The 13,134-nt window shown below is 40.0% G+C and overlaps 1 pseudogene; it reads left to right on the top strand.

Annotated features, from left to right (window-relative positions):
* Positions 1 to 12,662: 12,662 nt before the first annotated feature.
* Positions 12,663 to 12,773, top strand: LOC125479531 (annotated as a pseudogene).
* Positions 12,774 to 13,134: the final 361 nt, after the last annotated feature.

Genomic DNA, 13,134 nt, shown 5'->3' on the forward strand with positions numbered 1-13,134 from the left:
AAAGAGATTAGGCCAATAAAATCCAGATTGTAACACCTTTAGGACTGTCCTTTGGGTGCCAAAATGTCCCCCACATGCATAAGTATGGCAGAATGTAAGAATGGAATTAAATTCAGATTCGGGCACACATCTACGCACAATCTGATCTGGGCAAAATTTCCATAAATATGGATCATCCTAAACATAAAAACGTGCATCATGAACAAGTTTATCACGTTGGAACTTGTTTAGGGTACTAGGAACTTGCTTAGACACCAAGAAATTGACCAAATCGGCATACCAAGGGGTTCTTACCTCAATGGACAGAAGTTGCTCATCCGGAAACGTTTCTAAAATGGGGGTGGACTCTTCCTCACGCACCATTCTACTTAGGTGGTCAGCCACCACGTTTTCACACCCTTTCTTGTCTCGGATTTCAAGATCGAACTCTTGAAGTAGGAGCATCCAACGAATGAGTCTTGGCTTAGCCTCCTTTTTGGTGAGAAGATACTTCAAGGCTGCATGGTCAATGAAAACAATTACTTTAGTACCAAGAAGATATGATCTAAACTTATCTAATGCAAATACAATAGCCAAGAGTTCTTTTTCGGTTGTGGAATAATTAAGTTGAGCATCATTCAACGTCCGTGAGGCGTAGTAGATGACATGCGGCCTCTTGTCCTTTCTTTGTCCTACAACTGCTCCTAAAGCATAGTCGGACGCATCACACATGAGCTCGAAAGGTAGGCTCCAATCCGGCGGAACAATGATGGGTGCCGTGGTCAACAACTCCTTAAGTAGGTTGAATGATGTCGTGCACTCCTTGGTGAATTCAAACGTCACGTCTTTTTGTAGGAGACGGCAAAGAGGTTGTGCAACCTTCGAGAAATCCTTGATAAACCTACGATAGAATCCTGCATGGCCAAGAAAAGAACGAACCTCTCTAACCGAAGTTGGAGAGGGTAAGTGACGTACAAGATCTATTTTCGACTTATCAACCTCAATACCGTTTTCAGAGACTATATGACCTAAAACTATGCCTTGTTTAACCATAAAATGACATTTTTCCCAATTCAAAACAAGGCTAGTTTCCATGCATCTTTTCAAGATTAAAGTAAGATTATGCAAGCAATCATCAAATGAGTCCCCAAAAACACTAAAATCGTCCATAAATACTTCAATTATCTTTTCAACATAATCGGAGAATATACTTACCATGCATCGTTGGAAAGTGGCCGGTGCATTGCATAAACCAAACGGCATACGACGATATGCAAAAGTACCAAATGGACAAGTAAATGTGGTTTTTTCTTGATCATCCGGCGCTATGACAATTTGATTATATCCCGAATAACCATCAAGAAAGCAATAAAAAGAATGACCGGCTAACCTTTCAAGCATTTGATCGATGAATGGCAAGGGAAGTGATCTTTCCTTGTTGCCGCATTTAGCTTCCTATAGTCAATGCACACCCTCCAACCGGTTTGAATGCGTGTAGGCACAAGTTCATCTTCTTCATTTTTCACCACCGTGACTCCGGACTTCTTGGGAACCACTTGGACCGGTGAAACCCAACAACTATCCGAGATGGGATAGATGACGCCACAATCAAGCAATTTGATGATTTCCTTCTTGACTACTTCCATCATTGGTGGGTTGAGTCGACGTTGGGCTTCCCTTGATGGTTTGGCGCCTTCTTCCATGAGAATTCGATGCATGCATGTGGTAGGACTTATACCCTTGATGTCGGCCAAAGTCCACCCTATGGCCGTCTTGTGCTCTTTGAGAACCTTCACCAATTTCTCCTCCTCTTGTGCCGTGAGTGATGAAGCTATAATGACGGGCAATGTGTCTTGCTCGCCCAAAAACACATACTTCAAGTGATTTGGCAACGGTTTGAGCTCAAGTGTAGGTGGTTGTTCTATAGAAGGAAGCAACTTATTAGTTGAAATTGGAATTGAAATTGGACTAGGGGACTTACCTTGGAGTCGTGGCAATGACTCTAGGGCTGCCACGGTCTCAATTACATCTTCATCAAAGGCCACGGCATGGGTGTTCAATTGTGTGCCGTGGTTTGTTATGGTGACATCCATGTGATCCTTCATTTCTATGCCATTTGTAATGACCGTTTCAAGTGCATCGCCATGTAATTGATCAAAGTGTGCCTGCGCCAAAGAATCAAGAATATCAATAGAGAAACATGAGTGATCATCATTAGGAAATCTCATAGTTTCAGAAATATTAAAATCAATCACTTCCCCATCGAATTCCATTGTTAAAGTGCCTTTAAACACGTCTATCTTAGTTCGGGCCGTCTTCATGAATGGCCTCCCAAGAAGAATTGGCAAGGATGGAGCATGGGTGGTTTCCTCCATTTCAAGGACATAGAAATCTGCCGGGAAGATCAAATCATTCACCTGCACTAAGACATCTTCCAATACGCCCTTTGGATAGGCATTAGATCTATCGGCCAACTGAATAATCACACCATCATTTTTCAATTCACCAAGGTTCATTGAAGCATAAATAGAGTATGGCATGACGTTAATTGAAGCTCCTAAGTCTAACATAGCATGTTCGAACTTAGTTTGACCAATAATACAAGGGATTGTAAAGCTACCTGGATCTTTGCACTTTGGTGGTAACTTTCTTTGTAAAACAGCGGAAACGTTCTCACTTACCCTTACTACCTCTTTATGTGACGTCCTCTTCCTTGTAGTGCACAATTCCTTCAAGAACTTAGCGTATTTGGGCACTTGCTTTATGGCATCTAGGAGCGGGATATTGACTTGAACTTTCCTAAACGTCTCAAGAATGTCCTTCTCATGCTCCTCCTTCTTTGTTTGCAAAAATCTGTGAGGAAAAGGAACATTGGGTGGAACGGGGTTAGAATTAATCAAATTTGAACCCAACTTACCTTTGGTGGCCGAATGGTATGGCATGGATGAGTTTTGGTCCTTTTGGGCTTGCAGCAATGGAAGTTGTGTCCTTGCCGTGGGCTTCTCTTCAGCCTTTTCTTCATGTTGCAATGTTTCTTCTTCGTTAGGACTTGTTTTGGATGGTGTGGATGTAGTGCCAACTTCTTTTCCACTCCTCAAAGTAATTGCTTTGGCAGATTCGAACCCTCCCTTTGGATTGACAATGGTTGAACTTGGGAGCTTGCCTTTGTCTCGGAATTGTCCCACAAACTCCGCAATCTGCCCTATTTGCTTCTCTAAGTGGTCCACCCTTTTGTCTTGGTTTTGCAATGCTTTGTTTTGATTTTCTTGCCCCTGAGACAAACTAGTAAGCAACTTAAGAATAGTAGCATTATCTAAAGACGTACCTTGATGGTTTTTGGGCGGATTGGGGTTGGGTTTGGTCTTGGCCGTGGGTTTTGGTGTAAAACCCCGGGGGTTGCTGCCTAAAGCCTCCTTGTTGGTAAGGTTGTTGAGGCTCCCTCCACTTGAAGTTTGGATGGTCTCTCCAACCTGGATTGTATGTATTGGAATATGGATCATTCCTTGGTTGATTTTGGCTTGGAAATCCAATGGCGTTTGCACTTTCCCACCCACCATTCTCAATCAATTGAGGGCACTTTTCTGAAGGATGACCTTGAATAGAACATACGCCACATACAATTGGACTATGGATCTTCATTCCTTTGGCCATCTGAGACACAAGAGAAGTAAGATTAGCTAATTGAGTTTGAAGGTCGGATTGAGAACTCACCTCATTAACTTGTTGCCGTGGGGGGTCCCTTTGCCCAAGTCCTTCATATTGTTGTGCATTTAGAACACGGTTTGCAATTAGGGTCTTGGCTGCCATAGGAGTTTTGTCCACCAATGCACCTCCCGCCGAAGCATCGAGCATTTGCCTTTCAATGGGAAGAAGGCCCTCATAGAAATATTGAAGGAGAAGCTCCTCCTTCATTTGATGTTGAGGACATGATGCAACAAGGGCTTTAAAACGCTCGTAGTATGCCGGAAAAGATTCTCCTTGACTTTGTTGGATTCCGCTAATTTTCTTCCTCAAGAGAATGACTCTTGAAGTAGGGAAGAACTTCTCCAAGAACGTTCTCTTCATGCTCTCCCAAGAAGTAACGGTCCCGGGTGCCAATTCATAAAGCCAATCCTTAGCCTTTTCCACAAGAGAGAATGGAAAAGCTTTCATCTTCATAATATTCCCATCAACGTTAATGGGTGTCATGCTTGAGCATACAACTTTAAACTCCTTCAAATGCTTGTTTGGATCTTCCATGGACAGCCCATAGTACTTGGGAATATGATGCAGCAAGCTTGACTTCAATTCGAACTCATCGGTCTTGCCAAGGGCCGCCCTTGGGTATTGGATGCACAAGGGTGCGGCATTGGCCAATCCCGAAGCGGAAAGCTCCTTGATTGTTCGGTTGTCCTCTGCCATGTCTTCTTCACCCACTCTTGCCGTGGGTTCTTCTTCTTCAAATTCAGAAACGGACTCGGAACTTTCACTTGATTCGCTAGGTTCTGGGTTCTTTCTCTTTCGTCTCAACTCTCGCTCGAAATCGTCGTCAAAGTCCAAGATATGTTCACGAATCGAATGAGAATTCTGAGTCATAAACTAGTACCTAAAACAAGAAACAAAATAACATAAGAATCTGATCTAATAAGAAAACGAAAATAACAATCCAAAGGATTAGCAAAGTTGCTAATCCCCGGCAACGGCGCCAAAATTTGATGCGAGAATTATACGCACACAAATTAAACCCTCTTTTTGACAATTGTAGTATAGATATAAGTAGGGATCGTTCTTAACCGGGGATTAGGAGGGATTGCAAAATCACTTGGAAACTGACTCAAAAACGTAAAATAAAGTTTAAAACACTAAACTAGACTCAAAGAATGCAAAACTAAACACTTAAAACACTAAAACAAACCAAAAGACTCAAACAGCACCCAAAACACTCAAAACTGCCTTAAAAACACTTTCTGGGCAGTTTTGAGCACTTTGGTGAATTTGGACGAATTTGTGTAACAAATTGAATCAAAACACTTATAAACACAAACTAAGACACTTTCTAACTAAATTGGAAACTAAAGTAAAGGGGGATTGAGGTTTTGACGAAAATTGAAATAACAAAACAAGTTAATAAACTAGGCAGATTGTAAAACGAATTCCTTGAAAACAAGATAATGGATGGATTAGTTAGAGGTCCATTCTCCACACATGAAACTTTTGTATATGAATCGATTCTCCAATTGCTTTTCATTAACTATGATGCTCAACACCCCAAGTTAACCGTGATGCACTAATTAACTCTCAAATTTTCCTTATGTTATTGAATTGGATGATGCATGCGACAATTCAAATCATTCTCCAATGGTTCTCAACATGAATGCATAGAAGAGATACAATGAGAGATCATTATGCTCTATGAAAATTATAAGTGTTGACGAGGCAATTGTAACTATGAATGCATGATACTCTTGCCAAGAATTCAATTAACGCGGTTGTGACTAGCAACCTTCACTACTCATGTTTATAAACTTGTGACGATTAGGTGAAACTCGTTTATAAACTAGCATCGAGTTTATGCATGAAGACTAAGTATGCATCCCTAATCAACATACAAAAACAAGTTTTTAATAAACATGATAATTGAATTGCAATCACAACTTAACAAATCACAATTGGAAGAAATCAATTCATATTTCAAACATGTTCATGGCTTCAAACTTTCCCCTAACTAATTAGGGGTTTAGCCACTCATGAATACAACAAACTTAGAGAGTAATAACAAAGTAAACATTGAAAACAAGAACGAAGAACACCTAAAAATTCCAACTCAATCTTGAATTGTATGAACGTTTAGGCCTCTTCTCCTCTAGTTGCTGCAGCACAAGGGGTTTTGGTGAGTTTTGGGGGTTATGGATGATGTAGAATGATGTGTTTAGGGTAGGGATGGATGTAGGGGAAGACAATGAGTGTTTTTGGGCAGAAAATATGAAGAATGGTGAAGTATGGCAGTGTTAGAGAGAGGGAATGAATTTCTGGCGTGAATGAATGTGTATGAGAGATGATTTTCTGAATATGGAAGAGTGAGTATATATAGGCACTTAAAACCCTAGGGTACTCAGATATGGACTTGAATTAATTAATGGGAGAGCATGGGAGTGACAGCTAGGGTGAATGATTAAAGGGTGGGAGTGCATGTGGCTGCAATGGATTAAAGAATGGGAGTGCATGTGGCTGCAATGGATTAAAGAATGGGAGTGCATGTGGCTGCAATGGATTAAAGGATGGGAGTGCATGTGGCTGCAATGTAGCCTTCTAGAAATCAGGTTTTTAGGCCCCCTTTGCAGCTCCCTAACTGAATTCAAGCCTTTCAAATTCGTCCATCCTCATGCCTCCATGCTTGCACCATCCAATCTTGGCCCAAAAATGCTCTAGAATGCTCCAAATTGCTTCTTTTTGCATACTTTGACAATAAAACCTGAAATTGCACGAAAATAACTTTAAATACTATAATTAACATAGTTTAGCTAATTAAATGCAAGAAAACAAGCTAACTAAGTCGTATAAATATGCTCCTATCACCACTCCAAAGAATCGTATCAATTGTAACGTATAAAGATATTTCTCCGTGTCTTACAACTTCAAGGTCACCATACCCAAATGCTTAAGATAGAATTCGCCTCAACTCTACTCCTCACATCTTCTCCTCAAGTTCTCACTCAGATCCTAAGGTTTATTCTCTCCACAACCATATATGAGTGAAATTATGTAAAGGGAATCAAAATTCTCACATATGAAATCTGAAATGGAAGCACAATTTCTAAGTAGATCTCATGAAATGAATCAAATGCTAAGAATATAGATAACACACATACTTACCATCACCCATGAATACATCCTCAATTATCAGCTAGGTCTTTCTCAAGATTGTAATGCAAGGCTTAAGGTATAGGTTACGAAAGAAGTGATATGAAATACTAGAGCTTGGGGCATACCAAAGTGTCCTTGAGGATCATGCTCTTCACTTGCATTTGTCTTCTTTTTTTCTTTGTTTTTGGCATCCAGGTCCTATGCATTATAATGAGGGGATTTGGAACTTGTATCCATTTTGACTTTTTTTTTTTTTTTTTTTTTTTTTTTTTTTTTTTTTTTTTAGAAACATCTTCAACATAGGTGCCCTTGGTACACGCCACAATCTTGTTCTAAGCTCAATTTACCTTTAGTCTTCATCACATTGGTATTCCCCAAACTATAGGGTTTGGCTTGTAATGGGCTAGAATGGGTAGAGTATGATGTGGGTGATGAAAGAATTAGGCTAAAGTGTTTGGCTGCAACAAGGGTGAATGGAGCACACAAAGGGATAGGATTTAAGCCTTTGAGTAGTTAAAACATGCATAGCCTAACATCGTCTCATTGAGTTCATTCATAAATGATACTAAACACATGGTATCTGCAACGGAGAGTAATTCTTAGTATCCAAACAAAATAGAAGTAATGAGATCATTTGGAGTGAAATTGAAAGAACAAGATAGGAGTAGAAAAACTTTAAACCCTCTCAAAGAAGCAATTAGGCTCAAAATAACTCACTAGGGTAGTCTCCACTATTCTTCTTCCAGAATTTGAGTATGGTACCTCTATCATCATATCTTCAAGAGTTACAGCTTTATAAATAACAACAAGATTCAAAACTTTCTCATAGCAACCCAATAGTTTGTTTGCAAACATAGCCTTCATATACATTCATATTAGTAAGCAAAAACACACTTAACTAAACCAAACACAAAAAAACAAACCAAACCTTCCATCCCATACCCCCAAACCTAACCTAAACATTGTCCTCGATGTTTTAAAATTGTATACAATGCAAGTAGGCAAAGAATATGGCATGGTAACAATATAAACACAACATAAAGAAAGAACACAAACCACACTAGGTTGCCTCCTAGCAAGCGCTTTATTTAATGTCTAGGCAAGACATGGTAGCTTGTTCATGGTGTTGTAAACTCAAGAAAATCTACAACTTGATACACTGGTTCTTCCTCCACTTTTTCCAAATATGGTTTCAATCGCTGCCCATTGACTTTAAAAGAGGTGCCATTCTTCATGTTCTCTATCTCCACATCTCCGTGGGGAAATGTTTGTAGCACTTTGAATGGTCCCACCCACCTAGACTTCAATTTACCTGGAAAAAGTCTCAAACGTGAGTCATACAAAAGTACTTTCATACCTTGGTGAAACTCCTTCCTTAGGATGGCCTTGTCATGATAGAGCTTAGTCCGTTCCTTGTAGATTTTGGCATTCTCATATGCTTCATTTCTGAGTTCTTCCAACTCATTAAGTTGGAGCTTCCTTGCTATTCTAGCATCCTTGTAATCAAAGTTGAACTTCTTGATGGCCCAATATGCACGGTGTTCAAGCTCTATTGGCAAATGACAAGCTTTCCCAAACACAAGGCGATAAGGACTCATGCCAATGGGGGTCTTATATGCTGTTCTATATGCCCATAGTGCATCATTCAACCTCAGTGACCAATCCTTCCTTGTAGGGCTTACGGTCTTCATCAAAATGTTCTTGATCTCCCTATTGCTAATCTCCACTTGTCCTGAGGTTTGAGGATGGTACGGGGTTGCCACTTTGTGGTTGATGTTGTACTTCTTCATCAAGGATTCAAAGGGTTTGTTGCAGAAATGGCTGCCACCATCACTAATAATAGCTCTTGGGGTTCCAAACCTACAAAAAATCACATCTTTAAGAAAATTCAAAACAACCTTATGATCATTAGTTATTGTAGCAATGGCTTCCACCCATTTGGATACATAATCTACTGCCACTAATATGTATAAGTAACCAAAAGAGGATGGAAATGGTCCCATGAAATCGATTCCCCAAACATCAAAGAGCTCCACCACCAAAATGTTGTTCAATGGCATCTCATTTCTTCGGCTAATGTTCCCCATTTTCTGGCACCTATCACACTTAGAACAAAAATCAAAAACATCCTTGAACAAAGTAGGCCAAAAGAAACCATATTGTAAAACCTTTAGAGATGTCTTTTTGGCACCAAAATGTCCCCCACATGCCAATGTATGGCTGAATGTTAGAATGCTTTGTTGCTCACTCTCTGGGACACATCTCTAATGATTTGGTCAGGGCAATATTTAAACAAATATGGTTCGTCTCAAATGTAGTGCTTTACCATGGCAAGGAACTTCTTTCTTTCCTGAAAAGAAAGGTCATTTCTCATTACACCACAAGCAAGATAATTAACAAAATTAGCATACCATGGTTCTTTTTCTTGAACAACAAGGAGTTGTTCATCTGGAAATGATTCATTTAGAGGCAAAGGTTGTCCAACTCCATGGTTTTCATTAAGCCGCGACAAATGGTCAGCCACAACATTATCACTTCCCTTCTTATCTCGAATTTCCAAGTCAAACTCTTGTAGTAAGAGTATCCATCTAATTAAGCGTGGTTTAGCATCTTTTTTTGTCATCAAATACCTAAGGGCTGCATGATCAGAAAACACAATAACTTTAGATCCCACAAAATATGACCGAAACTTTTCTAAGGCAAAAACAATAGCAAGCAACTCCTTTTCAGTTGTGGAATAGTTAAGTTGAGCATCATGTAGAGTCCGGCTTGCATAGTAGATCACATGTGGAAGCTTGTTCACCCTTTGCCCTAAAACTGCACCAATAGCATAGTCAGAGGCATCACACATTAATTCAAAAGGTAAAGACCAATCTGGTGCCATAATAGTAGGGGCCGAGGTTAGTTCATATTTCAAAGTATTGAATGCATCCATACAAGCCTTATCAAAATGAAATACAACATCTTTAGCTAACAGATTGCATAATGGACGAGTGATCATTGAAAAGTTCTTAATGAAACGACGATAAAAGCCCGCATGTCCCAAAAAACTTCTTACTCCCTCCACAGTGGTGGGAGCTACCATATTGGTGATGACGTCAATTTTGGCTTTGTCCACCTCCATTCCTTTGCTAGAGATTACATGTCCTAACACAATTCCTTGTTTCACCATAAATTGGCACTTTTCCCAATTGAGAACCAAATTTGTTTCCTGACATCTTTGGAGTACTAAAGAGAGATGGTTAAGACATTCGTCAAAAGAGGAACCAAACACTGAGAAGTCATCCATAAATACCTCAATGAATCTTTCTACCATGTCAGAAAAGATTGCCAACATGCATCTCTGAAATGTTGCTGGAGCATTGCAAAGTCCAAAAGGCATTCTCCTATATGCAAATGTGCCAAAAGGGCAAGTAAAGGTTGTTTTCTCTTGATCCTCCGGAGCAATTGCAATTTGATTGTAACCTGAGTAACCATCAAGAAAACAATAGTGTGAGTAACCTGCCAATCTCTCAAGCATTTGATCTATGAAAGGCATAGGAAAGTAATCTTTTCTAGTGCTAGAATTCAACTTCCTGTAATCGGTGCAAACACGCCAACTAGCCGTGGGCTTTGTGGGCACAAGCTCATTGTTTTCATTCTTTATCACCGTGATTCCTACCTTCTTAGGTACCACCTGAATAGCACTCACCCATTTGCTATCAGAAATGGGATATATGATCCCCACATCTAACAACTTCAACACTTCATTCCTCACAACTTCTTTCATGTGTGGATTGAGCCTTCTTTGTGGTTCACGGGTTGACTTGGCTCCTTCCTCTAAAAGAATCCTATGCATGCACATGGTAGGGCTTATTCCCTTGATATCTGCAATAGACCAACCAAAAGCCGATTTGAACTCTTTTAACACCCTAATTAGTTTATCTTCTTCATTTGGGGTGAGTTCAGAAGCTATGATAACTAGAAGAGTTTCAAATTCAGCTAGATATGCATATTTTAGATGTGGTGGAAGTGGTTTGAGTTCAAGTTTTGGTGCCTTAATAGTGGAAGGAGTTAGATGTGACATCGATGATTCTAAAGGCTCTAAAAGAGGTGAAACATTCAAAGGATACGATGCTAATGCTTCCAATGCAGCTACTTCTTCCATGAGTGCATCTTCTTCATCAAACTCATCTTGAGATTGACTCAAAACAGTTTGTAATGGTTCATTAGATTGTGCCTGCAAGAACTTAGAGAAAACAAGTGAATCAAGCACATCAATGGCATAACAATCAAGAGATGAAGAAGGATGAGAAAGAGACTCAAACACTTTGAATTGAACTGTCTCTCCTAACACTGTCATAGTGAGGAGTCCATTTTGCACATCAATGATGGTCTTGGCCGTGGCCATGAAAGGTCTTCCAAGCAAGATAGGCAACTCTCGGTCATGTATAGGAGCTTCTTCCATGTCCAACACTACAAAATCTGCAGGCAAGATTAGTGTATCAACTTGAACTAGAATATCTTCTACTATACCTCTTGGATATTTCACGGATCTGTCTGCAAGTTGTAATGAGATGGTGGTGGCTTTCAAATCCCCCAAACCTAGTTGAAGGTACACGGAATAAGGCATTAAGTTGATGCTGGCACCCAAATCAAGCATCGCCTTCTCTACTTTCTTGTCCCCTATGGTGATGTTGATAGAGAAACTACCAGGATCCTTGAGCTTTGGTGGAAGTTTTCTTTGCAAAACGGCACTCACATTCTCAGACACCACTACCTTCTCATGTGGTCCATACTTCCTTTTGTAGCTGTTTAACTCCTTGAAGAACTTCCCATACGCCGGCATGTTCCTAATGACATCAAGCAAAGGCAAGTTAACATTCACTTTACTTAGTATATCAAAAATTTCCTTAAATGACTTATCCTGCTTGCTCTTGGCAAGTCTTCCAGGGAATGGTATTGGTGGAGTGTATGGTTTCTCGGCCTTGTGAAGATTTGGTGCTTCAAATGAGGAAGTAGCATGGCTTGGTTCCTCATTTGGTTTCTCATTTTCTCCTTGAGTAACTCCTGCATTCACATGATCAGATTCATTAGTAACTTCATTGCCAACTCTATTATCAATAACCTTACCACTTCTAAGTGTAGTGATTGCTTTGGCTTGCTCTTGGTTCCTTTGGAGTATCACGGGTTGGCTTGGAAACTTTCCAACCTCTCCTTGGTTCAAGGCATCTGCAATCTGCCCCAATTGTGTCTCCATTTTGGTTAGGGCCGCCGAATGTTGTTGGAGAGTGCTATTTGTGGTATGTTGGAATTGCAAGGTATTTTGGGCTAACAACTTAACCGTATCCTCAAGAGTAGTGGCAGGTTTTGGTTGGAAATTTTGGAATTGATTGTTGTTCTTCCATGAAAGGTTGGGATGATCTCTCCAACTTGAGTTATATGTATTGGAATACACATCATTCCTTGGCCTTTGATTGTAAGAATTCATGAGGTTCACTTGCTCTTGAACATACTCGGGGTAAGCCTCCCTAGATGGACATTGATGAGTATGATGGCTTGGTATGTTGCAAATGGCACACACTTCATTTGCTTTTGGCACCATGTTGAGCACGGATTCAAGCTTCCTTTCTAGGTTAGCTACCTGCAACAAAAGATCATGATTAGAGCTTGTTTCATAGACTCCAACTTTCTTACCCCTTAAATCTTTGTGTTGAGCATTAGACCCCAACATCTCATAAATGTTATATGACTCTTGAGCATTCTTTTTGTTCAAAGCTCCACCTGCTGCATTATCAACAGTTGATTGACATGTTTGGGTTAGTCCATCATAGAAAATTTGCATTTGTAAGTGAAAAGGTAACCCATGGTGTGGACATTGCAGCAAAAGGCTTTTAAAGCGCTCTTAACACTCATTGAAAGGTTCTCCATCATCTTGTTTGAAGTTGAAGATTTGTCCCCTTAATGTGGCTGTCTTTTGAGTGGAAAAGAACTTCTCCAAAAACTTCTTAGCCACGGCATCCCATGTGGTGAGGGAACCTGGTGTTAGAGTCATCAACCAACTCTTGGCCCTATCTTTCAAGGTGTAAGGAAACACTCTCATCCTCAAATTTGCTTCACTTACTCCCTGCAAAGGTAAACCACTCACAACATTGTAAAACTCTTTAATATGAGCTAAAGGGTCTTCATTAGGTAAGCCATAAAAAGAGGGAAACATATGGAAATGTGAAGATTTAAGATCATAGTTTCTAGCTTCTGTGGGCAGCAAGATGCATGAAGGTGAATTTGGTATGATTGGTTGAGCAAAGTCCTCCAAAGCTCGAAGCTCATCTT

The sequence above is a fragment of a genome, unplaced genomic scaffold (genome assembly GCF_019419815.1).
Source record: "Pyrus x bretschneideri cultivar Hongxiangsu unplaced genomic scaffold, Pyrus_bretschneideri_v1 Contig29, whole genome shotgun sequence".
NCBI classification, from domain to species: Eukaryota; Viridiplantae; Streptophyta; class Magnoliopsida; order Rosales; family Rosaceae; genus Pyrus; species Pyrus x bretschneideri.